We start from the raw sequence: 25,440 nt of genomic DNA, 5'->3' as shown, positions 1-25,440 counted from the left end.
AATACTAAGGCAAAGTTAGATTCTGCATGATTTTTAATTATCGTGATAACGTATTTCATTTGCAGTGCGAAGCGTTCTAGAATCTGCAATACTATGGAGACGTTGTGGTAAGAATTCGGAGTGCTCTTTTAATTTATTTACTAGAGGCAACTAAAACTTAAAACAATGAAATTCTGTTAAAAGAAAATGCGAATGTGACACACCACCAATGCATTGTGCTCAACACGTGCAGCAATCTGTCGATATGTCAGTTCAGTTTCCCATAGGCCCACAACGCAACCCCATTCAAATTGCTGAAGCTGTTTAGGATGTACTCGTTAGTGGGACAAGGCTGTGCCACACAATGAATGTCCAAACACTCTTCAGCTGTAAACTGAGCACAGTTACTGCCTGCAGAGTCAAAACAGGGGGGGGGGGGGGGGGCACAGGAAGGCCACCTGAGCGCCTTCTGGAAGTCAACGACCGTGACAAATGAATCACTAATGCGACAGCTCACCAGTAAGCACATACGAGGGTAATTCCAAAAGTAAGGTCTCCTATTTTTTTTATAAGTACAGAACTCTGTTTGTGTGGCAGTTGGTCACACTGTTATGAAGAGTGCTACACGCGCTGTGTGTAAACATGCGCACGCAGCGCTGAGGCGCTCAGTCTTGACTTGGCAGCCGTTGAGAATGGAGCCCCGTTGGATGTTACCGCCAAGTGCCAATTGCGCGCAGTTATTCGGTTTTTGAACGCAAGGGGCTCTGCGCCGATTGAAATCCATCGCCAATTGGTTCAAATGGCTCTGAGCACTATGGGACTGAACTTCTGAGGTCATCAGTCCCCTAGAACTTAGAACTACTTAAACCTAACTAAACTAAGGACATCACACACATCCATGCCCGTGGCAGGATTCGAACCTGCGACCGTAGCGATCGCGCGGTTCCAGACTGTAGTCCCTAGAACCGCTCGGTCACTCCGGCCCCATCGCCAATTGACGGAAGTGTATGGTGAGTCGTGTATGGATGTCAAAAATGTTCGTAAGTGGTGTAGAGAGTTTGCAGTCTGTCGGTAAAGTCATGACAACCGGTGTTTAGGGTCGGAAAGGGATATTGTTGTTTGACTTTATGCCCACTAATACCACAATTAACGCTGACAGGTACTGTGAGACTCTGAAAAAGCTCAAACGGGTTATTCAGAAAAGGAGAAGAGGATGTTGAGGAAGGGGGAGAATCTCCATGACTACGCTCGCCCACACATCGCTCGGCAAAATGTTGCTCTTCTGCAACAGTTTCAGTGGAACGTAATCACCACCCACCCTATAGTCCTGACTTATTCCCGGCGGGGTCAGGGATTTTCACCTGCCTCGAGATGACTGGGTGTTTGTGTTGTCCTCATCATTTCATCATCATCCAGGAAAGTGGCGAAATTGGACTGAGCAAAGATTGGATAATTGTACGGGCGCTGATAACCACGTAGTTGAGCGCCCCACAAACCAAACATCATCATCATCATCATATATAGTCCTGACTTGGCGCATAGTGACTATCACCTGTTCCCTGGGTTAAAAGAACATTTGGCCGCCAGCCGTGGTGGCCGAGTGGTTCTAGGCGCTTCAGTCCGGAACCGCGAGACTGTTACGGTCGCGGGTTCGAATCCTGCCTCGGACATGGATGTGTGTGATGTCCTTAGGTTAGTTAGGTTAAAATAGTTCTAACAAGGGAACCTTCCCATCGCACCCCCCTCAGATTTAGTTATAAGTTGGCATAGTGGATAGGCCTTGAAAAACTGAACAAAGATCAATCGAGAAAACAGGAAGAAGTTGTGTGGAACTATGAAAAAAGTAAGCAAAATATACAAACTGAGTAGTCCATGCACAAGATAGACAACATCAAGGAGAGTATAAGCTCAGGAGCGCCGTGGTCCCGTGGTTAGGGTGAGCAGCTGCGGAACGTGAGGTCCTTGGTTCAAGTCTTCCCTCGAGTGAAAAGTTTAATTTTTTATCTTCATACAATTATTATCTGCCCGTCCGTCCGTCCGTCCGATGCGAGGTAATTGCGCCGTAGTGTGGGGACGTTAAAAACATATGTTTTGACAGAGCACAGGGAAAACTGTGCGACTGTGAAACTGTTGCATTCATTTGTTGCAGTTTATGTGACAAACTCTTATGTTTTCATCACTTTTTTGGGATTGATTATCACATCCACAAGAAAACCTAAATCGGTCTAGGTAGAAGAATCTTTTTTACCCATTCGCCAAGTGTACAAGTTAGCTGCGTCGACAACATATTCCTGTCATGTGACGCACATGCCGTCACCAGTGTCGTATAGAATATATCAGACGTGTTTTCCTGTGGAGGAATCGGTTGACCTATGACCTTGCGATCATATGTTTTCGGTTCCCATTGGAGAGGCGAGTCCTTTCGTCTACTAGTCGCACGGTTTTGCGGTGCGGTCGCAAAACAAAGACACTAAACTTATTACAGTGAACAGAGACGTCAGTGAACGAACGGACAGATCATAACTTTGCGAAAATGAAGAAAGTAAACTTTTCACTCAAGGGAAGACTTGAACCAAGGACCTCTCGTTCCGCAGCTGCTTGCGCTAACCACGGGACCTTTTTTTTCTTCATTTTGTTCGGTATTGTTGGTTGCGTTGGTTCTGGGCGGACGTCACAAGACATCCATTCAAGTTGATCGTTCATTCATGGACTCAGTTTCTTTTTTTTTATTACAGAGAGCACACAGCCCTCTGACCGAACACGCTGAGCTACTGTGCCGGCAGACCTCGGCGCTCCTGAGCTCACACTATCCTTGATGTTGCCTATCTTGCGCATGGACTACTCAAAAAAATGGCTCTGAGCACTATGGGACTCAACTGCTGAGGTCATTAGTCCCCTAGAACTTAGAACTAGTTAAACCTAACTAACCTAAGGACATCACAAACATCCATGCCCGAGGCAGGATTGGAACCTGCGACCGTAGCGGTCCTGCGGTTCCAGACTGCAGCGCCTTTAACCACACGGTCACTTCGGCCGGCCATGGACTACTCAGTTTGTATATTTTGCTTATGTTTTTTCATAGTTCCACACAACTTCTTCCTGTTTTCTCGATTGATCTGTGTTCAGTTTTTCAAGGCCTATCCTCTGTGCCAACTTATAACTTAATTTGAGGGGGGTGCGATGGGGAGGTTCCCTTGTAAGTTCTAGGGGGCTGATGACCTCAGATGTTGAGTCCCATAGCGCTCAGAGCCATTTGAACATTTGGCCGAAAAACGATTCAGCTCCGACGAGGAGGTGAAAGGAGAGGTCCGTAACTTTCTGAAACAGAATGGCGGCGAGCTGGTATGACGTGGGCATACAAAAACTGCCACAGCATCTGCAAAAATGCATCGACAGATATGGTGATTATGTCGAAAAATAGCTAAATGTTCAAGCTGTAAACTTATGTAAACCGTTGTAGAAATAAACAGGTCTATGTACTTATAAAAAAAAGGAGACCTTACTTTTGGGATTACCGTCGTATTAAACACCGGTGTCAATGAATACAGTCCTAGAAGGTGTTGCATTTTCTCTTTTTTGCGGGGCTCTGGGGGGGGGGGGGGGGGCTGGCAGAGCATTTGAGCCATCCCTTCTGAGTGTTGCTATTTTCATAAGGTCTCAAAAAATGGTTCAAATGGCTCTGAGCACTTTGAGACTTAACATCTGTGGACATCAGTCCCCTAGAACTTAGAACTACTTAAACGTAACTATCCTAAGGACATCATACACATCCATGCCCGAGGCAGGATTCGAACCTGCGACCGTAGCGGTCGCGCGGTTCCAAACTGAAGCGCCTAGAACCGCTCGGTCACTCCGGCCGGTCTCACAAGAGGGCAAACGTAAACAAGAAAGTAATGCGAGTGCAGGTGAGAGACAGCTTTACTCTCGGGACGAGCAGGTACAGTCTACCAGAAAGCATCGCGGACCCTGACGGGGCTGTGGGGGTCCCTGCTGGAGACGCATCCGGACGTGGAGCAGGCGGCGGCGCCCGCGGCGGTGGAGCGCCGGGCCCTCTCGCGCTCCACGGAGGTCCTGCCGGTGTCGGTGGAGCGGCGGCGGCGGCCCTCGCTGACGCCTCGCCAGTAGCGCGCCGTGGCGAGCGCCAGCCGCAGCATGGGCCGCGTGTTGGACAGCGCCAGCGTCAGCAGCTCCGCCGAGGGCGCGCACAGCGCCTCTACCAGCGCCAGCGCGTCTTGCGCCGACACGCCGCCGCGCGAGTCCGCCTGCTCGCGGTCCATCACGGCCAGCGGCGTCAGGCCCAGCTCGCGCTCCAGGTCGCCCTGCAACAGCCGCCACCAGCCTTCCGTACCGACAGTGGGCGCGTCGCAGCTTCCAGCTCAGCCGGCAGACCTGGCCGTTACTGTACAGAGGGTAGCTCGGCTGGCTCACCACCAATCTGTACAATTTGGCAGCAGAGTATCGAGCAAACGTGTTGTTCGGAGTTCTCGACGAGTATGCAGGATGTCCAGAAATTAAGTATCGATTTTGTTGAAATAATTACTGTATCCTTGGAGGATATAAGATGGACATCAACAAAGCAAAACGAGGATAATGGAATGTAGTCGAATTAAGTCGCGTGATACTGAGGGAATTAGATTACGAAATGAGACGCTTAAAGTAGTAAAGGAGTTTTGCTATTTGGGGAGCAAAATAACTGATGATGGTCGAAGTAGAGAGGACGTAAAATGTAGACTGGCAATGGCAAGGAAAGCGTTTCTGAAGAAGAGAAATTTGTTAACATCCAGTATTGATTTAAGTGTCAGGAGGTCGTTTCTGAAAGTATTTGTATGGAGTGTAGCCATGTATGGAAGTGAAACACGGAAGATAAATAGTTTAGACAAGAAGAGAATAGAAGCTTTCGAAATGTGGTGCTACAGAAGAATGCTGAAGATTAGATGGGTAGATCACATAACTAATGAGGAAGTATTGAATAGGATTGGGGAGAAGAGAAGTTTGTGGCACAACTTGACCAGAAGAAGGGATCGGTTGGTAGGACATGTTCTGAGGCATCGAGGGATCACAAATTTAGCACTGGAGGGCAGCGTGGAGGGTAAAAATCGTAGAGGGAGACCAAGAGATGAATACACTAAGCATATTCAGAAGGATGTAGGCTGCAGCAGGTACTGGGAGATGAAGAAGCTTGCACAGGATAGAGTAGTATGGAAAGCTGCATCAAACCAGTCTCAGAACTGAAGACCACAACAACAACAACATCCTTATTATTTAAAACGGTAACTGTTGATTACATGTTACATTCAACATGAGTACCATTCATATCCCGACACAACTCCCAGCTGCTGGTTGTGACGAAAACGATATTCCGGAACACCTGCAGTGTTATAGCTGCAGCAGCTTGTCTAATTCACTCTCGGGGCCGGACGATCGGTTATACGGTGTCGGCGAAAGACACTTCCGTCGATAAATCCCAAGACGAAGAAGTCCGTGGGGGAGCCCGCCGCCCAGGTCGTGAGTGCTATCCATTTTCCAAGAAAAAAATCATTCAAAAACGTACCCACATTGTAAGACGTGTATATTTCTATTTTCTATTGTCAAACCACAATTTATGAAAGATGTTTATATTTTATTAATAGGATTAAATAGGAATAATTAATATTAGTTCATGTTGGAAACAATTGTGGTAGCAGGGAATGTCTCCACCAAAGTATTGTTGGCAGGAGGGACCGCACATTGATATAATTTTAAAAAGGGCATCAGAGACCGCGTATGGATACATTTTAAGAAAAGAGCGGGAAAGACCGCGCATTCATACATTTTGTAATGGTAGTAGCGATTGTCTGCACCAGAAAGCATTGTTGGGGGGAGAGATCGCACTTCAGCGTTCGTAGGAAGTCACTAATAAGCGAGATGTGAAGCGAGTCGGTAGCAGTTTTGAAGCGAGAGGTTGAGAGGAGCGGTGTGCCTGCCAGCCACCAGTTATGATTTACAAGAGATAATAAACGGATGTACAGAAACATCAGCTAACTATTATCATAAGAGGAACTAATATTATTGAATTATTATTATTTTTTTTTTTAGAAACTCAAGACTACTGAAGGTATGTTTGCGCAATGCTAGTTGTAAGATTATTGTAAAATGTAAGTCCCATTTGAACGTTTGTAAAATCATTTCATTCAGAATATAATTAATTTTGCCAGCAATATTGCATTACTGATTATAATTCATCCCAAAAACCATCAACGTAAAACTTTGCAAAATTTTATTGTTCTCAAGAAAAAGTTTAACTATGAATCGTAATTCAACTTCAGTCAAATTAATTAAAGAATAACGTCAGCTTTGCTATTAAAGAATAACGTCAGCTTTGGTAATAAATGCAGCCACTTATTATGACAGCCCACCAGCAGCTAATAGAGTATAGTAAAACAGAGTAAGTATATTCATGTCGCAGTTCGATGTGGCAGTCACATGGGGATCCAGTAACAGTAAAAAAGGTAAGCAACAGTTTTGGGTTATTGCAGGTAACGACTGAGGGCCACGACGACGACACATTCTATGTTTCGTCGAAATAATCAGAAAATCACTTTTAATAAGCAGCATTTAAATTTGTATGCGAAGATTGAGAAAGAGAATAAATTTCAACGGGAAGATTTCATTTGTTATTATTAAGCAAGAGATAGAAATCCTAAGGGAAGGTTTCATAGGTTATTGTAGAAGGGAAGGTTGCGTAACAAAAGAGATATAGAGGAGACGGGAAGGTTTCAACATCTATGTCATAACAGCATGGTGCCCTGTCCTGTTAGACAAAAACAATGTGCTCACGTTAATTCTGCACAAACTGTGTTAACAGGAACTGTTGCGGCATATCCACGTACATTGCTCCATTGATGGAGTTTCCAGCGAAGAAGAATTGGCCGTAGTTTTTGTCAGTCGATATTCCCACCCAAACATAGCTTTGGGGGAGCCTCGCTAGAATTCCAGTTGCTCCGCTGGTAGTTTGCCGAGCCAAATGTTGCAGTTACATCGGTTAACCATTCCACAAGTGTGAAAGACTGTCTCGTCGCTGAACATAATCTGGCTAACGATGCTGCAATTTACATCTGTTTCAAGCAAATCCCAGCACATGTTTATATGCTCTGCCAAATCCTCGTCATATTAGTGGTGGAGAGCCTGCAGGCGATACGACGTTGTTTCCAGCATGTTCGCACCACTTTAGGCCCTGCGAGTATGGAATGTCCCGTTCCACAGCTAATCGTCGCATCAAATTTGGACGGCCTTCAATAGATGTTCTAATGTCTTCAATTCGGCCATCAGAGATGGATGGATGGCCTTGTCCATGCTCGTTCTTAAGGTACCAGTGCGCTTAAACTTGTTCACTAATTGCTTGATTGCCCTATCAGTAGATCTAGGTTTATGGAAGGCGATTAAACCTCGTCCAAATTTCACCAAATCTGCGACACCTGCGTCACAACGTCTTCCTTGTCCTGCACAGTTAACATCACGCTTGTTCAGGTACCTTTAACGACTGAACACACGTTCAACGGTGCCATGAAGCCAATCCTACCTTTTCCGCGATGTTCCTGCAATGCACTAGCATATACATCTTACCCCTAAAATTTCGTTTTCTACTAAATGATACTTAGTTTCTGGACACCTTGTGCTATACTTCTAGAGTTCTCTGTGCAAATTTGGATAGTCCTGCAGAATTTCGCGAAGAAAACGGAAGTAGTCTGGAAAAATTAAATCTTGTAAAAGGAGTTAATTATAAATTTGCGAAAAAAATTATGATCACGGTTTTGAATATCCCTCCAAGAGTTCTACCGAAAACCCTAATGACATTTTTTTCAAATTATAGTTTATGTGATAATTTGCAGTAATGAGGGGCTCACTTCCATTACATAGAGAAACAAATCAGTTCAATAGTTCTTATTACAGTTCTGGATAGCTCCTCAAACGTTCTACCGGTGATGGTCAGTTAAATCCTTACACGAACTCTGAAAGCTTTGACCTCAAGTAGCAGGACGGTACAACCCACAACGGGTTACCCACCTGCACATGATTATGTAGTCTTTCGTTGTCTTATTTAAGTTAGCTATTTAAAATAATATTGCGCCACGGTTAGATTCTGAGGGGTTTTTAATGATCGTGCTAACATTTATTTCATTTGCAATGCGAAGCTCTCTAGAATCTGAAGTATTATGGAGATTCTGTGGTAAGAATTCGAAATGTTTTTTTAATTTATATACCGGAGGCAACGAAAACTTATTTTCACGTTTGGAAGGCGATCATGAACATACACGAGTTCCAGAATATTTACCAAACAGAAGAAAATCTTGAAATTCTGTTACAAGAAAATGTGAAGATTGTGTGACATGTCTCTAAGGCTTATTCGTAAAGTAGCAGATGACAATCAGACGACAAAGAACGCGTTAACTAAGAAGGCTGTAAAGAGTATACGCAGCAATGCCAGCCGCGTTCGTTTGATCGGTATCGTTACGCTCGTTCAATCGGTACTGTTGCAAAGTTGCCTGTGGTGTAACTGATACTTACAAACCATGGTAGTAGGGAGTTGGGGCTTTTGATATCAAATTGGTGCGCAAATTAATGAAACTGATCCTGTGCCCCCGCCCTCCCCCGCCCCTGGATGACGTCACGTGTTTTTCTCAGCCTGCATGTGTGCCTCACCACCCTCCCCCACCCCTCCTACACCCCTCCCTCTCCCCCAACCAACGCCATTGGCGGAAATTTTAAATTTTGGTGGGAAATTCGAATTTTGGTGGGAACTGAAAATTTTGGCGGGAATTTCTTTGTCCCAGGGCTGTACTGACATCCCATCCCACCCCCCATCCGAGAACTGACGGGAAATTAAAATTGGCGGTGCTCTTTCCGGGACTCGAACCATGGTGTTCCTGAGTATAAAGCCCAATTGCACCCCCTCTAACACATGGAAACTGTCCAAATGCGGGAGAGGAAGGTTAGGTTCTGACACTCTACTCCTTTTCAAGTTCGTCAGACATCAACAAAAACACCCTGAGAGAGCGTTAGCGTCACTCGAATAACTTTTTGGGGTTAGGAGTGGGCCCTTATTGTATGACAGAGCACAACGGTCTTTATCTGTATTACTTTTGTTTAATTCCTGTATGACTGTCGAAGAAGCACACGGGTTTACAGAGATTGTGACATGAAAATTTCAGGACAGTTGTCAAGATAATGTATTACGTCCTGTTTAACAGAAGTAATACTGAACACAACAATACCGAATTTATGTAGAGGATTCTCTCCCAGATGTTTCTTACTACCACACAGTGAATTTGGCCAATATTACGACAAATCATCCGATTCCGCTTCTAAGTTCGGTACTATTTAGGATGGCAGTCAAGTCTACGGAGGATGGTTAGTTTTTGTGACAAGATGATCAAAAGATTACTCAAGGTTGCTCGAGTTCACAGTGGATGCAAGCTGGTGATCCAACAATTTTACGCCTCTACCAGCGGCATTTACCTTTACCTGCGATGTGCTGTCGGCTGCATGGCTGCTCTCGCCCTCTGAAAATCTTATAAAAAACTAATCAAAATCTTTATTGATTTTATCAGCTGAAACTGTCCTATATTTCTCATTAGGCGAGAAAACATGCACTCATCCCTAGCCTGGAAAATATGGCGATATAAATGTGCATAGATGGAGCAGCGTGTGTGCTTCAGTACCCTCTCAGTTCTCGCAAGAACAGTAGCTGTTTCGTTTCTCCGCTATCGGAGCTCAACGACTCTTCAGGTAATTTCTAGCTGAATGTCAGCCAAAGTGAATGCAGTGTTCACACAAAAATTCCTCTTTTGGCGTCGTACAGAGCGTGGTGTGCCCTGTTCTATATTTGACACTGGTTCAGAGGAGAGTCCTCGAAATTTTCGGTATTGTGTCATTCGTAGCAAACTGTCCCCCACCTGTGTCCTTTCGTGCTTCACGTCACGGCTTTTTCAGACAAATGGAAGCGTTCCTTTCATCTTGTGAAAACTGCCCCAGCCAATCGCAAAGGGCCTATCTTTAAACTGAATCGCAACATCGCCCCTTTTTCTGCTTCTGAGTTTATTTCAGCCAATCAGACACTTTGTGCCCGCTCCTGACACCTAAAAGTTAAACATGTGCATCACACCCGTACCAAGGGCCTTTCACATGATCAACTGTGTCGCTGGTCTGTTTGTATCCATCTGGAAATTCCCCAACGCAATTTTCTAAAGAATTTCTCCATCGCAATCAGGGCTTTGCCACTACCTACTCCTCTCGCTGTATCACCTGACGCGTTCGTTGTCTCTCTCGCTACAGGTCACCAACCCCTCTTAGAATCCTTCCATTGTATGAGGGCCATGATGGCGCAACTCGCGTCTGCCTCCATACTAAAATATGTCTTCCAGCAGCTTTTTTCACCTTTTGCTCACTGACATGCAGGATTTGGGTTCGGTGTGTTAATTCCGTCGAATCAAGTGTCATCCCTTTGCATTGCATACTGCACATTTTGGTAGGGTTGGTTCAAATGGCTCTGAGCACTATGGGACTTAACTTCGGAGGTCATCAGTCCCCTAGAACTTAGAACTACTTAAATCTAACTAACCTAAGGACATCACACACATCCATGCCCGAGGCAGGATTCGAACCTGCGACCGTTGCGGTCGCGCGGTTCCAGACTGTAGCGCCTAGAACCGCCGGCCCATTTTGGTAGGGAAACCTGCTCATTATCACCGAAGTATGTGAGATGACATATCCTTCTTGTTACATCATATAAAATCTCATGTTGCCACCTTACAAGGTTACTGTACTTTATTTATTTTCGTCTAGAAACTGATAATTAATCACAAAGATTGGGCCTAATTACACAACCATATGCATAGTGCTGCACAAGGGTGACATAAAATCGCAATACAACTCAAAAACTGACGATACCATACAACTGGTGTTATCCTGCTGGGAAAAAACTTTCCTATTTTCGTGAAAAGAGAATAATTAATGTGGTCACGAATGTGTTTTTGTTTTTTAATATTTTCTTTATTATAGGAGTCGAGTTGATGTTAAATACTCCGGCACAGAACAATGGGCTGTGCGGGCGAATTCTCTAAGAGGCCACGGCTCTCTCCAGGTCGGGATAGCAGTCATTTATCACGATTCTGAGGGCTGCCGGCATGAGGACGCAGTAGCTTTAAGCGGCAGGGCTTCCTGTTTCGCTCGCAGCTGGCTTTTGAAATAGCCATATGGGGCGTTCTCCGGATGAGTGAGGTTATGCTACTTAATTGCTACTTAATTTCCCTTTTTGGTTGTCTAGGATTTCCACCTGAAGGCATATCGCGAGTGATGCATAGGGGACAGCAATGGTTGCAGGACACAACCCGTCTCTGCCTAGGGGGTGGTGCATGGGGGCTCTGTTGCTATATTTTAGATGAAGAGGTTGAACTTTACTGAGTTTTCGTAGGAGCATCGACCCAAGGTGGCGGCCAGATGGTGGAAAGCAAATGCGGCCAGCGACCGCAGAGGATGGCAGCAAAGGGCGGGCAGCGAGGGTGCAGAGAAACTACGAGACGCTCAGTGGAGCAGCTGGCCGTTTTAAGAAGCCTGTGTCCCCACCGTAGGTGGATGGAGGGAGGGAGGAGTGGAGGAAGGGATGAAGAGGGTCTCGATTTTCGGCAGTTTGTGGACGCCTATCGACTAAAACGCATATTCAACCACCGACCCCTTCGCAGGCTTTTAGGACGACGATTTTCCTGAGTACATGTGCTGCATTAGGATCTGTTTATTACGAGTGCTGGTAACAGTTTCGAAGTGTAATTAAATGTGTGATGCACTTTTTCCATCAGTCGTGGTATTGCGATTTTATGCCACTCTTGTGTAGCTCTATGCATATGGTTGTGTAATTAGGCCTTATCTTTGTGATTAATTATGTAATTAGGATCGAACTTTGAGTCAGTTTCCCGACCAAAATAAATAAATTACACTAACCTAATCTTCCTCTCCCACATCTGGACAGTTTCCATTTGTTAGGTGGTGCATTTGGGGCTTCCATCCAGCAGAATCAGGGTTCAAGTCGCAGAATGGGCACCACCAGTTTTAATTTCCCGTCAATTCCAAGCGCTTCTTGCGGTATAATTGTGTGTGTGTGTGGGGGGGGGGGGGGGGGCGGTTCAATTGGGCATTCCACCAAGGAGCACCAGGATTTGATTCCCAGAAAGAGCACCACCAATTTTAATTTCCTGTCAGTTCCCGGGTGGGGGTTGGGGTAGGATGTCAGCACCGCCCTGGGACAAGGAAATTCCCGCTAAAATTCGAAATTCCCACCAAATTCGAAATTTCCACAAAAATTTAAAATTTCCACCAATAGGGTAAGTTGGGGGAGGGGGAGGGGTGGCGGAGGAGGGACAGGGGGATGTGGTTGGGACACACGTGCGGGCTGAGCAAAACAAGTGTTGTCATTAAGGGGGTGGCTGTGGGCGGGGTGGGCGGGGACGGGGGTGATTAATTGGTCAATTTAATTTATTTGCATGTCTATTTGATATTAAAAGTGTCCTCGTTACCCCAAGTCCCTACAACTAACTATAACACCCATAAAAACATAAAATCTACCAGAATTCATACAACTTTCTTTTCCGCAAAATTCTGCAGAGCAATTCAAATATTTTACAGAGAACTGTAGAACTATAGCATATCTATCAAGAATTCTGAACAACATGTACATTCACCAAAAGTCGGGTGCGAACTTCGGATGACTTCGCAAGACTATGCAAATAAACACAACCAGCCAGGCCTCACCAACCAGTTTGATGCACCATTCCAGCGCGTCCCTTCTGTGGTGTCACCGCCAGACACCACACTTGCTAGGTGGTAGCCTTTAAATCGGCCACGGTCCGTTAGTATACGTCGGACCCGCGTGTCGCCACTATCAGTGATTGCAGACCGAGCACCGCCACACGACAGGTCTAGAGAGACTCCCTAGCACTCGCCCCAATTGGACAGCCGACTTTACTAGCGATGGTTCACTGTCTACATACGCTCTCATTTGCAGAGACGACAGTTCGGCATAGCCATCAGCTACGTCATTTGCTACGACCTAGCAAGGCGCCATATTCAGTTACTATTCTGAGCAGATAATATTGTGAATCATGTACCGTCAAGAGCGACGTTCATCATTAATGGATTAAAGTTAAGTATTAAACTAATTACGTCCGCTTTCTGAATTCTCATTCCTTGTCATGTTCCAGACCTCACGTCAGTATAGTTCTTCCCTCCTCACGTCAGTCTGCGTGAGCTAAAACGCGTGCATTTCGGCCTCCACTCGTAACACTGTGTTGGCTCTTATGCCAACACAACACCTTCTGTAGCCCAACAGGGGGCATAATATTTGCAGGCTGTGTGTATGTGAATAAGCGGGCAACCCATTCTTGTATCCCAGAGTCATTATGCTTTTACTCATTTTAATACATAGAAAATTGTACCTGCATTGTTCCCCCGCATAGTAAACAAATCTTGATACGACTCTTTATTGAAATGAAGGCCTCGGAAAGGTGAGGGGTTCTTACCACGCTGTCGGATAACAGACAAAAACGAGAGGTGCTAATTCGTTCTTTTTACAACAGGCATGTCAGTAGGAATTCTGAAGGTAGAGCGATTCTGGGATCAGTTTAGCGAATATTGATTACTGTGTTTAAGTTTATGGACAATACATAATATTTATGCAGTACAAAATCACACAAGGCTGGGACACGTTCAGTTCGTACCATCCAGTCTAATCAACAGTGACAAATGCCATGAGTCACAGGTTTTTCTGGGCGCCACACGAAATAGTACAGGATTCACTGTTCGCACATAAAATCCTACAGCACATAACAAAGAAACTCAGCCAGTACGTAGGCAGCATGTGACAACGTCTCGCCGCTTTAATCGATGTCCGTTCAAAATGATTCAAATGGCTCTGAGCACTGTGGGGCTTAACTTCTGAGGTCATCAGTCCCCTAGAACTTAGAACTACTTAAACCTAACTAACCTAAGGACATTACACACATCCATGCCCGAGGCAGGATTCGAGCCTGCGACCGTAGCAGTCGCGCGGTTCCGGACTACAGCGCCTAGAACCGCATAGCCACCGCGGCCAGCTCGATGTCCGTCGGCGGACGACAGTATCCTGTAACTGTTGTGGCTCGATACAGAAGAGACCGATGTCTGCACATGTTCTGAACTTTGCCTGAGTCCATAGGACAGAGAATTTTCTTTTGGCTGTAACTGAACTCCACTGTCCGACAACATACTACAGATGAGTGATGAACTCAATGACTGCAATTGCAACTGAGCTTCTTCTCTATATTTTAATTCGGAATAGGCCCTTTTGTAGCTCCCAGATGACATAGGTCCTATCGCCCTTAAGTCTAATGTGAATATGCTATCGACTTGCTAAGATTTGGCTAATTCTTTCCTTGTCTGCCTTGTAAGCAATGCTCTCTTACCTATGATTGGAATCTTCACGACTAATACCTCATCGCGCTGTTTATTAACTTTCAACAACCTGCTTCTCTTCTGCTACGAGTAAACGCCACTGGTGGAGTAGCGAAGAGGAATGTTCTCATCAGGCATCGCTCTTCTTCATGAGTATGCTCTGCCACACACTGCAGCTGCAACAAGGACGCTGCTGCAGCGTTTTTGATGGGATCTGTTTGATAACCCACAATACCGCCCGAACTTAGCTCCTTCTGATTTTCATCTCTTTGCTCAAATGAACCTCTGGCTATGAGGACGGCATGTTGGCACAGGCAACGAGCTGCAGACCAGAACTGGTGGCAAGCACAAGCGAATGCATGCTGCAAGCAAGTGTAGAGAGTGTTAGAGAAGTGCGGTGGCAGGAAGAACAGGACTTCTGATCAGCTGAGTCCAGAGTTACAAATACAAATGGAGATACGGATAATGCAGGATTAGGTCAAACACTCAACAAGAAAACATGAATGCAGATAAGCTACCACAAACAACATAGTGAATGCATTACCGTAGCCAAGACAGACACAAACCCAACATCTATCACAATAGTACAAGTTTATGTGTTAGTATTATGGAGATGGGTGCATCAGGAGACTTTTGATATAAAATTGATACACAAATTAATTAAATTAATCGATTAATACTTCCCCGCCCCCGACCACGCCCACCCCCGCCTCCGACCATGCCCACCCACAACCCCAACCACACCCACCCCCACCTCCAGATGTATGTCATGTCTTTATCTCAGCCTGCACATGGGCCCCAGCCCCCCTCCCCTCCCCCTTCCCCCAACCTATCCTACTGGCGCGAATTTCGAATTTTGGCAGAAATTTCGAATTTTGGCGGGAATTTCGAATTTTGGTGGGAATTTCTGGTACCCTTTCTGGGACTTGAACCATGGTCCTCCTAGATGGAAAGCCCAAGTGCATCCACGATAACACAGTTACACCACCAGTGGTGCATGGAATTGATGAGAAATTAAAAGTGGCGGTGCCCTTTCTGGGATTCGAACCCTGATTCTTCTGGATGGAAAGCCCATATGCACCCCCTTCACATGGAAACTGTCGATATGCAGGAGAGGAAGGTTAGGTTAGTGTACTTTATTTTGGTCAGGAAACTGAAGTAAAGATAAGTCCTAGTTACGTAATTAACCATAAAAATTAGGCCTAATTACACAACTACATGTATAGTGCTACACAAGGACGGTCTAAAATCGCAATACAGCTCAAAAACTGACCATACCATGCAACTGGTGCTATCCTGCTGCGAAAAGAATTCGCAATATCACTCAAAACTAGTGACAGACACACCCAAATTTTACTCTTCACCTACAAGCTGTAGGGAAAAAAAGGCAGGGGTGTAAAGTACTATCTTTACTGTGACTTCTGAAATTTTCCCAGAGTATTTCTTCTTCCAGTAATTTTCGGGTTTGCAGCCGGATCCCATCAACATTCTGCCACGATATTTCAGCCCACAGACGTCCAGCCATCCTCAGGTGAGGAGACGAAGTACTGAAGAGACCTGACACAGTCATGGTATTTGTAGCAAATTCCGGGGATTTGAACTGTACTGTGGTCTCACTTCTTACCAAAGTGCCTTTATTTGACTCGCTACATCTTATTGGTAACTTGTTCAGTGATGATTTGACGGCCTTGTTTGAACGTACTCTCTCCTCAACTTATTTTTTGTTTAGTAACGATTTTTTTTAACAAACTGACGGTCTCGCCATGGGGAGTCCCTTGTCCCCTGTGGTGGCCAATCTTTTTATGGAAGACTTTGAGGAGAAATCTCTTGAGGCCTACGGTTTTCTGGCGTTACGTAAATGATACTTTCGTTGTGTGGCCTCATGGCAGACAAGAACTGGAAAAATTCCTTTGTCGTTTAAACTCTTTAGATGAGAACATCAAGTTTACTGTGGAGATTGAGAAAGATGGGACTTTACCCTTTCTAGACATGTCAGTACGCCGTAAGAATGATGGGACTTTGGGCCCGTTTACAGAAAACCGACGCATACAGATCTATATCTTGGCGGCCAGTTGCCATCACCCTGCAACAAACCGCCGTTGTTCTTAGTACTTTAATTCATCGGGCGCATGTAATATCGGATACTGACAGCCTTCACGAAGAATTAGTGCGTCTGATGAAGGTTTTCAAAGGGAATGCCTATACTTCGCATCAAATACGGAAACCTTTTTTAACGCCAACACTTTCAGTATTCTGCAAACACTTCCTTCCCCTATCCGAATGTAGTGTGACAAATCGTTCACTGTGATGCGTCTGTCAGCAGTCACCAATTCGTTAACTCTCTGCACATTGTCTGGAGTGGGTGCAGTACGAGGCCTGCCGCTGCGAGGACAATCCTCAATATTGCCGTGCCGGCTTTCATCACGTAACCTGCTTGCCCACCGACTAACTGTACTGCGATCGACAGCAGCATCTCCATACACCTTTTCCAACCTCTTGTGGATGTTTCCCACTGTCTCGTTTTCACAGCACAGGAGTTCTATGACAGCACGTTGCTTCTGACGAACGTCAAGTGTAGCAGCTATCTTGAAGACATGCTGTGACGGCACCACTCACGGGAACAGGTTTGAAAACAAGCGGGAAGGATGTATCTACACACTGAAAACTTTCACACATGCAGAATGAAAACGACACGAACTGTCCAGGAACGCCGTGTAGAACACGAAATACACACCTGTCTGCGGCAACCTTCAAAATCAGCAGCGGCAGAGCATTGCATTTCCATGGGACATTCAATGAAATACAATACCAAAATTTTAGCATGGGTTTCCAGCTTCTGGGTGTCTGTAATTAAAGAATCCGTGGAAATACATCTAGCTGATAATTTAATGAATCGTGATAATGGCTTTCAGCTGGATAAAAATTGAAATCCAATCATTAAAATTATGCAGTCAAAACGGAATCGACATGTTCAGTCGATACTCAGCGATTAGTTGGTTCTTATTTCATCACTGAGGGCGGCCACACAACTTGGCTGCCTTGCTCATGTCACCTCCTAACACATGCGCCGTAAACCGCCAGTACGATTTGCATGAGTGGAATTCGCTATAAATACCATGACTGCATCACGTCTCTTCAGTATTTCGTGTGCTCACCTGAGGATGGCCGGACATCAATGGGCCAAAATATCACGGCAGAATATAGATTGGGATCCGGCTGCAAACCCAAAAATTACTGGAAGAACTATCTTTATTCTTCTTTCTGGAAATATGTTCAAATGACAAGATGCTGTTGTTGGACAGAGAGTTTAAAAAGTGTTTTACCTGTAAGCACACAGCTGAGGAAAGTATCTATCACTCCAGAATGAGATTTTCACTCTGCAGCAGAGAGCTTCTGTAAAGTTTGGAAGGTAGGAGACGAGATACTGGCACAGGTAAAGCTGTGAGTACCGCGCGTGAGTCGTGCTTCGGTAGCTCAGATGGTAGAGCACTTGCCCGCGAAAGGCAAAGGTCCCGAGTTCGAGTCTCGGTCGGGCACACAGTTTTAATCTGCCAGGAAGTTTCATATCTATCATTGTTTGACGTCAGAGTTCACTACAGATGTCTAATCAAAAATCGCCCTGCAGCCCAGGTAACAGAACCCAATACACACTACCACAACTCACGGAAAAAAATGCATCACAATCCTAACTACGCTTAAAAATTGTTGTGAAAAAACCAGCACTCGTAATCTTTTTTTGACTGGGTCATAATGCAACAGATGTACTGTGGAAAGTTGTCATCCTGAAAGACTGCAGAAGGATGTCAGCTGAATGTACGTTCTAATCGATAGGCATCCACAAGCTGCAGATAATCGAGGCCCTCTTCCTCATACCTTCCCCTCCCCCCCCCCCTCCATCCATCCATCCACCTACAGGGGGGAGGGGGGGGGGGGGAAACAGGCCTCTTAAAATGGCCAGCTGCTCAGCAAAATGCTTAGTTGTTTTCCTGCGGCCACACTGCCACCCCTCTGCCATCATTGGTCACACCAGGCCTCCCACTACCCTCCGCAGTCATTCGTGGCATGAAGCCTGCCTTGAGGCAGCGCCCCTTAGCACAAAAGGGAAATTTAGCATCACCACCCTGCCCCTCTGGAGAGTGCTCTTGATGACTTTATCAAAAGTCTGCAGCTCGGAAAACAGGGAGCGTTCTCCTTAAAGTGACCCCAGTTTCACACTGCAGTGTCTTCAGTACAACGTGATCCGGCAAGCACACTGCTGGGCAGTCAGCGCGATCAACGCTGACAAAAGCGTTTTTTCTTATTGGCGAAAAAAATTTAGAAAATTAAAAATAAAAACATGTTGAGGGCATCGCATCATATGGAAACAGGACGAGCCTGTAGCATTGAGGAACGCTTCTAAACAACTATATGAAGGTGATGACCTCTATATTTAATCCGCGTTCCAAACGTCGCGGCCTCCCCTTGTAAGCTAAGGACATCACACACATCACTGCCCGAGGCAGGATTCGAACCTGTGACCGTAGCGGTCGCGCGCTTCCAGACTGAAGCACCTAGAACCGCTCTGCCACACCGGCCGTCCCCATTCGGGGAAGTTCGTCCGCCAAGTGCAAGTCATTCCAGTCGACACCACATTGGGCCAATCATTGATGAGGATGAAATGATGATGAGGACAGCACAACACCCACTCCCAGAGCGGAATCTCCAACCCGGCGGGGAATCGAACCCAGGCCAGCTTGCATGGGAGGCGAGCACGTACCACCCAGCTAAGCAGACGGGTTCCGTGTTATGATTTTTTGAAATGATAGCGGAACTTTACGTACACCGCATAGTATTCGGAAATAATTTTACCGTCACGCTCGAAACACATGTGTTGAGTGAGATAGTAGATCACTATTTTGCCGCACGTTGAAGCAGGAAGAAGATAATAAAGCGGTAGTTAACGGGGAGGGCGTATTATTATTTTCCAGCAGAGGTGAAACACAGTGTTTACAGCTTGTCAAAATAGATACCACCGCCTACGAGATAGCATCTGTGCAAGGACTCGCTGCTCAGTTAACAGCCTAGCAAGAAACTTCCTGGCAGATAAAAACTGTGTGCCCGACCGAGACAGTTGGTAGAGCACTTGCCCGCGAAAGGCAAAGGTCCCGAGTTCGTGTCTCGGTCGGGCACACAGTTTTAATCTGCCAGGAAGTTTCATATCAGCGCACACTCCGCTGCAGAGTGAAAATCTCATTCTGGAAACTGCCTAGCAGTCGCCCACGTGCTGCGGCTACTGGCGAAACACTAGGTGCCTGCCTTCGCAGCAGGTAAGTACGGGGCGGCCAGAGATAACACACGTACACTGGCGTCCAGATATGCCGCTGTCGACGAGAGGTGGCGTCAACGCATTCCGCGGTCGCACCTTCACTGCTGTGACATGTAATACGTCAAGGGGGACAGGGCTTCTGGACAAGACCGATGTGAAGAAAACCTCGGCGCGGTCGCTTCTTTCGTCATACCCTCACCGGATAAATCTGGCCTCACGGCCGCTGGGAACGTTCAAGGGCGTTATTTCTCATTTAAACGGGCCTCTCGAGAAGCAGCAGCCTCTTTATCCGCTGGTCGTGCGAATTCGGATGAAGAGCTGTTTGTATTCATTGTGTTTTAAACCCCTCATTGAAAGGACATGGACATATCGAAATTTTTACAGTTAATATTTGTACATTTTGTTATCACAGATGTAGTGCCATTGAAAAGGCGTTGACCATAATCAGTTAAATTAAAAAACAGACCCCTTTTACAAAGTCTGATGAACTTATAAATAGAATTACAGAACTGAGTGTTCAAAGAACTCTGAGTTAATCGGGGTGAGGAGTAATAAACAGATTTGAGTTCTTCATCGTTTTGACCCTTTGTTTGTTATACTTTACACTAAAACTAAACCAAACTCCACCCGAACAGGCCATGAAGCCTCAACTGTTCCGACCGGCCGCCGTGTCATCCTCAGCCCATAGGCGTCATTGGAAACGGATATGGAGGGGCGTGTGATCAGTACACCGCTCTCCCGGCCGTATGTCAGTTTACGAGACCGGAGCCGCTACTTCTCAGTCAAGTAGCTCCTCAGTTTGTCTCATAAGGACTGAGTGCACCCCGCTTGCCAACAGCGCTCGGCAGACCGGATGGTCACCCATCCAAGTGCTAGCCCAGCCCGACAGCGCTTAACTTCGGCGATCTGACGGGAACCGGTGTTACCACTGCGGCAAGGGCGTTGGCGTTATACTTCACACTGTTCACTAAAACATCCAGGATGTCCTTTTCAGCTGTATAGTCATAGCAATTCGGAGACGGTGTTAACTGCAACAGGTGTATTGTCTTGCTCGTGGCCATGTAACCGAGTCTTAAATTTACTTGTCGTGACGATCTCCTTCAGCTTATTCTCAGAATTAAAAACACTGGGTATGAGATTCGCACTGTTGGATAGCCCAGTGCCAAATCCCTTTGGTGTGAGCTGTTACACATTTATGGGTGGCTAGTTAGCGCTTTCGTTGAGCCTTTGTCGATGTGGGCGCTACAAACAGAACACTTCATAGAGATTATTCGATTAAGTAAAATGTGATAGGGTGTCCTACGCTAGACAGTATACAGTTTTTTGCTGTAGCTCCTCTGCAATGGACAACAGAGTAATGGTAGAATCGGTACGTATCAGGACTCCGTCGACCAATAGCTCATTTTCTTCTTCTAAACACATTTCTCATCAGAATTACCCAAAAGCTGTATATTAAAACTACCTCTCCAAGGAAGTCTTATAGAGTCATTACTTTTCACTGTATCCACATGTAAATGACCTTGCATATAACGTAGGAGGTTCCATGAAGTTTCTCGCTGATGATTCTGTTGCATACAGAGAAATCGCAAGCAAGAAAATAGTAGCGGAATACAGGAAATCACGCAGAGGATCGACGCTTGGTGCAGGGAGTAGAAACTGACCCTCAACACAAACAAGTGTTATGTATTGAGCATAAATAAGCAGGAACACCCATTATCGTATGATCACACGGTCGCAGAACAATCACCGGAAACACTCACAGTCTCAGAATATCTAGGATTACGTGTACGGAAAGATTGAAATTGAATTTTATAGATCACTTTTTACGAAATGATTGTCTGATTTATGTAGAAGTTGGTTGAATTTTTAGCATGACACATACAATTCCTTATCTATCTTTATAGATTATTTTTCTTGAATTGACTGTGTGCTTAATTTGTAGACGTTAATTTTAGTTTTAGAGTGACATTTCCATTTTATTGTTTTTAGACAATTTTATAAAATCACTATATACTCAAGTTGTAGATGTTAATCTGAATTTTAAGGTAACAAGTCCAATAGCTTTAACGGCACATAACATCCACAGATTGTTATTTCATACAGGCTGCTTCACTAACCATAATTGGCCATGGTAGAATAAAAATATACATTTGAACTGACGAGGCACAGTGCATCGAGCTCTAAATCTGGGTATGTCACAATTTCTTCCGTACATGTATTTTTGTGATTTTTGTAGAAATTACTTTCATTTTTTCTATATAGCTGACAGATTTTGGTGTTGGCTGTCGCCGAAACGCATTACATCTACATCTACGAGATTGCTCTGCTATTCACGATAAAGTGCCTATGAGAGGGTTCAATGAACCACCGTCAAGCACTTACATTTTTCTGTGCGAGCCCCGATTTCTCTTAATTTATCGTGATGATCATTTCTCCCTATGTAGGTGGGTGCCAACATAATGTTTTCGTAATGGGAGGAGAAAACTGGTGACTGAAATTCCATGAGAAGATCCCGTCGCAACGAAAAACGCCTTTGTTTTAATGATTGCCACTATACCTATCATGTCTGTGACACTATCTCCCCTACTTCCCGATAATACAAAACGAGCTGCTCTTCTTTGTACTTTTTCGATGTCATCCGTCAGTCCCATCTGATGCGGATCCCACACCGCACAGCAATACTCCAGAATACGGCGGACAAGCGTGGTGTAAGCAGTCTCTTTAGTAGACCTGTTGCACCTTCTAAGTGTTCTGCCAACGAATCGCAGTCTTTGGTTGGCTCAACCCACAACATTATATATGTGATTGTTCCAATTTAGGGTATTTGTAATTGTAATCCCTAAGTGTTTAGGTGAATTTATAGCCATCAGATTAGTGTGACTTATCGCGTAATCGAAATTTAGCGGATGTCTTTTAGAACTCATGTGAATAACTTCACACTTTTCTTTATTCAGGGTCAGTTGCCACTTTTAGTACCATACAGATATCTTATCTAAATCATATTGCAATTCGTTTTGGTCATCTGATGACTTTACAAGACGGTAAATGACAGCATCATCTGCAAACAATCTAAGACGGCTATTGAGATTGTCTGGTATGTCGTTAACACAGATCAGGAACAATAGAGGGCCTATAACACTTCCTTGGGGAACGCCTGATATTACTTCTTTTTTACTCGATGACTTTCCGTCTTTTATTACGAACTGTGACCTTTCTGACAGGAAATCACGAAACTAGTCGCACAACTGAGGCGATGTTCCATAGGGACGCAGTTTGGTTAGAAGACGCTTGTGAGGAACGGTGTCGAAAGCCTTCTGGAAATCTAAAAATATGGAATCAGTGTGACATCCCATGTCGATAGTACTCATTACTTCATGAGTATAAAGAGCTAGTTGTGTTTCGCAGCCGGCCGCTGTGGCAGAGCGGTTCTAGGCGCTTCAGTCCTGAACCGCGCGACCGCTACGGTCGCAGGTTCGAATCCTGCCTCGGGCATGGATTTGTGTGGTGTCCTTAGGTTAGTTAGGTTTAAGTAGTTCTAAGTTCTAGGGGACTGATGACATCAGATGTTAAGTCCCATAGTGCTCAGAGCCATTTCAACCATCTGTGTTTCGCAAGAACGATATTTTCTGAATCCGTGCTGACTACATGTTTTTAAATTGTTTTCTTCGAGGTACTTCATAATGTTCGAATACGGTATATGTTCCAAAACCCTACTGCAAGTCGACGTTAGTGATATGAGCCCGTAATTCACGGATTACTCCTACTTCCCTTTTTGGGTATTGGCGTTACTTGAGCAATTTTCCAGTCCTTAGGTGCGGATCTTTCTGTGAACGAGCGGTTGTATATAACTGCTAAATATGGAGTATGTTCGACGCAGTCGCGCGTTGTCATCCATAAAAATGAAGTCAGGGCCGAATGAACACCTGAAAAAACGCACATGACGAAGGAGTACAACGTCACAGCAACTTGACCGGTCAGTGTACCGTGTTCAAAGACTTGGAGATCTGTACACCCACGCAATACCATGCCTCAACACAACGTAACATGTGGACCACCAAAACGAACATGTTCTACGATGTTCCTGGATGAATTATGTATTCTCACTTCTCGCCACATGAGAGCACGACCAGAATCACTACTATCACTGCTCAGACTCAATCTGGTCTCATCCGAAAAGAGCAGGCGACCCCACATCTCGCTGGTTCAGGCCCTATGCTTTTGGCATTGTCGTAAACGGTGTCGTCGATGTATGGAACGGAACGCAACGTACTGGTTATCGGGCATAGAAATGACTCAATGCAGACGACGTGCCACAATGGAGTGTAATATTAGGCTACGTCCCTTACAGTCCTGTTAATTGAGCCTACAACTGCACCGCCGTCTCACGAGGATTCCTTGTTGCCTGTTGCACAATGTAGCTGTCAACTGCTACTGTAGTTTATCGTGTTCGAACAAATACTCTCCTTCGGGTAGCAGTTCTTGTGATTCGGAACGCCCCCTATGAACGTGAAACAACGCTGTTAACAATACCAAACTTCCGCTACAGTCGTTACACTTCGTCGTTGTTCCAATTTCCCGATTATTCTCTCAGTGTGAAGTCGTCCAGACTTTATTTCCGGGACAAGTTGTAGCGAAGAGCACCATGAAGTTCACCGTAACTGTTCGTTGATTGACACAAATTGTTTTCTCCTGTCCCTTCGACAGCCTTTAGTGTAGCGGAGACAGCCCCCTTCGGCATTATATGCTGAGGTGACAATAGTCGTGGGATAGCAATACGCGCAGATACGGATGGCGGCAATATCGCGTACAAAACGCATAAAAGTGCCGTGCATTGACATAGCTGTTATTTGTAGTCAGATGTGAAACAGTTTCCGACGTGATTATGGACGCACAACGAGAATTAACAGACGTTGAACGTGATATGGTTGTTGGAGATAGGCGCATGGGACATTCCATTTCGGAAATAGGGAATTCGGTATTCCGCGATCCACAGCGTCAAGAACGTCCCAAGAATAGCAAATTTCAGGCGTTACCTTTAACCACGAACAACGCAGTCTCCGATGTCTTTCATTGAACTGCCAATAGCAGTATTGCGTATTTGTCACTGTTAACAGACAAGCAACACTACGCGAAATAACAGCAGAAATCAATGTGGAACGTACGACGAACATATCCATTAGTACAATGCGGCAAAATTTGGCTTTGGGCTATGGAAATGGACGACTGACGCGAATACCTTTGTTAACAGCACGAAATCGCCTGCACCGCCTTTGCTGGACTCGGGATCATATCTGTTGACCCTAGACGAATGGAAACCGCTATCTTGTCAGATAAATTCCGATTTCGGCGGTAAAAGCCGATGGCAGGGTACGAGTGTGGCGGAGACACCACATAGCCGTAGAACCAAATTGCCAAGGCACTTTACAAGCTGGTGGTGGCTTCATAAAGGTGTGGGCTGAGTTTACATGGAATGGACTGGATCCTCTGGTCCAACTGAATCGATCATTGCAGCGCTGAGTAGCCGGTGCAGGGAGTGGCAACTGACCCTTAACATAGACAAATGTAATGTATTGCGAATACATAGAAAGAAGGATCCTTTATTGTATGATTATATGATAGCGGAACAAACACTGGTAGCAGTTACTTCCGTAAAATATCTGGGAGTATGCGTGCGGAACGATATGAAGTGGAATGATCAT

The 25,440-nt window shown here is 45.3% G+C and overlaps 1 pseudogene; it reads right to left on the bottom strand.

Moving 5' to 3' along the window:
• Positions 1 to 20,570: 20,570 nt before the first annotated feature.
• Positions 20,571 to 20,688, bottom strand: LOC126427903 (5S ribosomal RNA; annotated as a pseudogene).
• Positions 20,689 to 25,440: the final 4,752 nt, after the last annotated feature.

Source organism: Schistocerca serialis, chromosome 1 (genome assembly GCF_023864345.2).
Source record: "Schistocerca serialis cubense isolate TAMUIC-IGC-003099 chromosome 1, iqSchSeri2.2, whole genome shotgun sequence".
NCBI lineage: Eukaryota > Metazoa > Arthropoda > Insecta > Orthoptera > Acrididae > Schistocerca > Schistocerca serialis.
The sequence above is the reverse complement of the archived record's forward strand: the minus strand, read 5'-3'. Positions and strand labels throughout refer to the sequence as shown.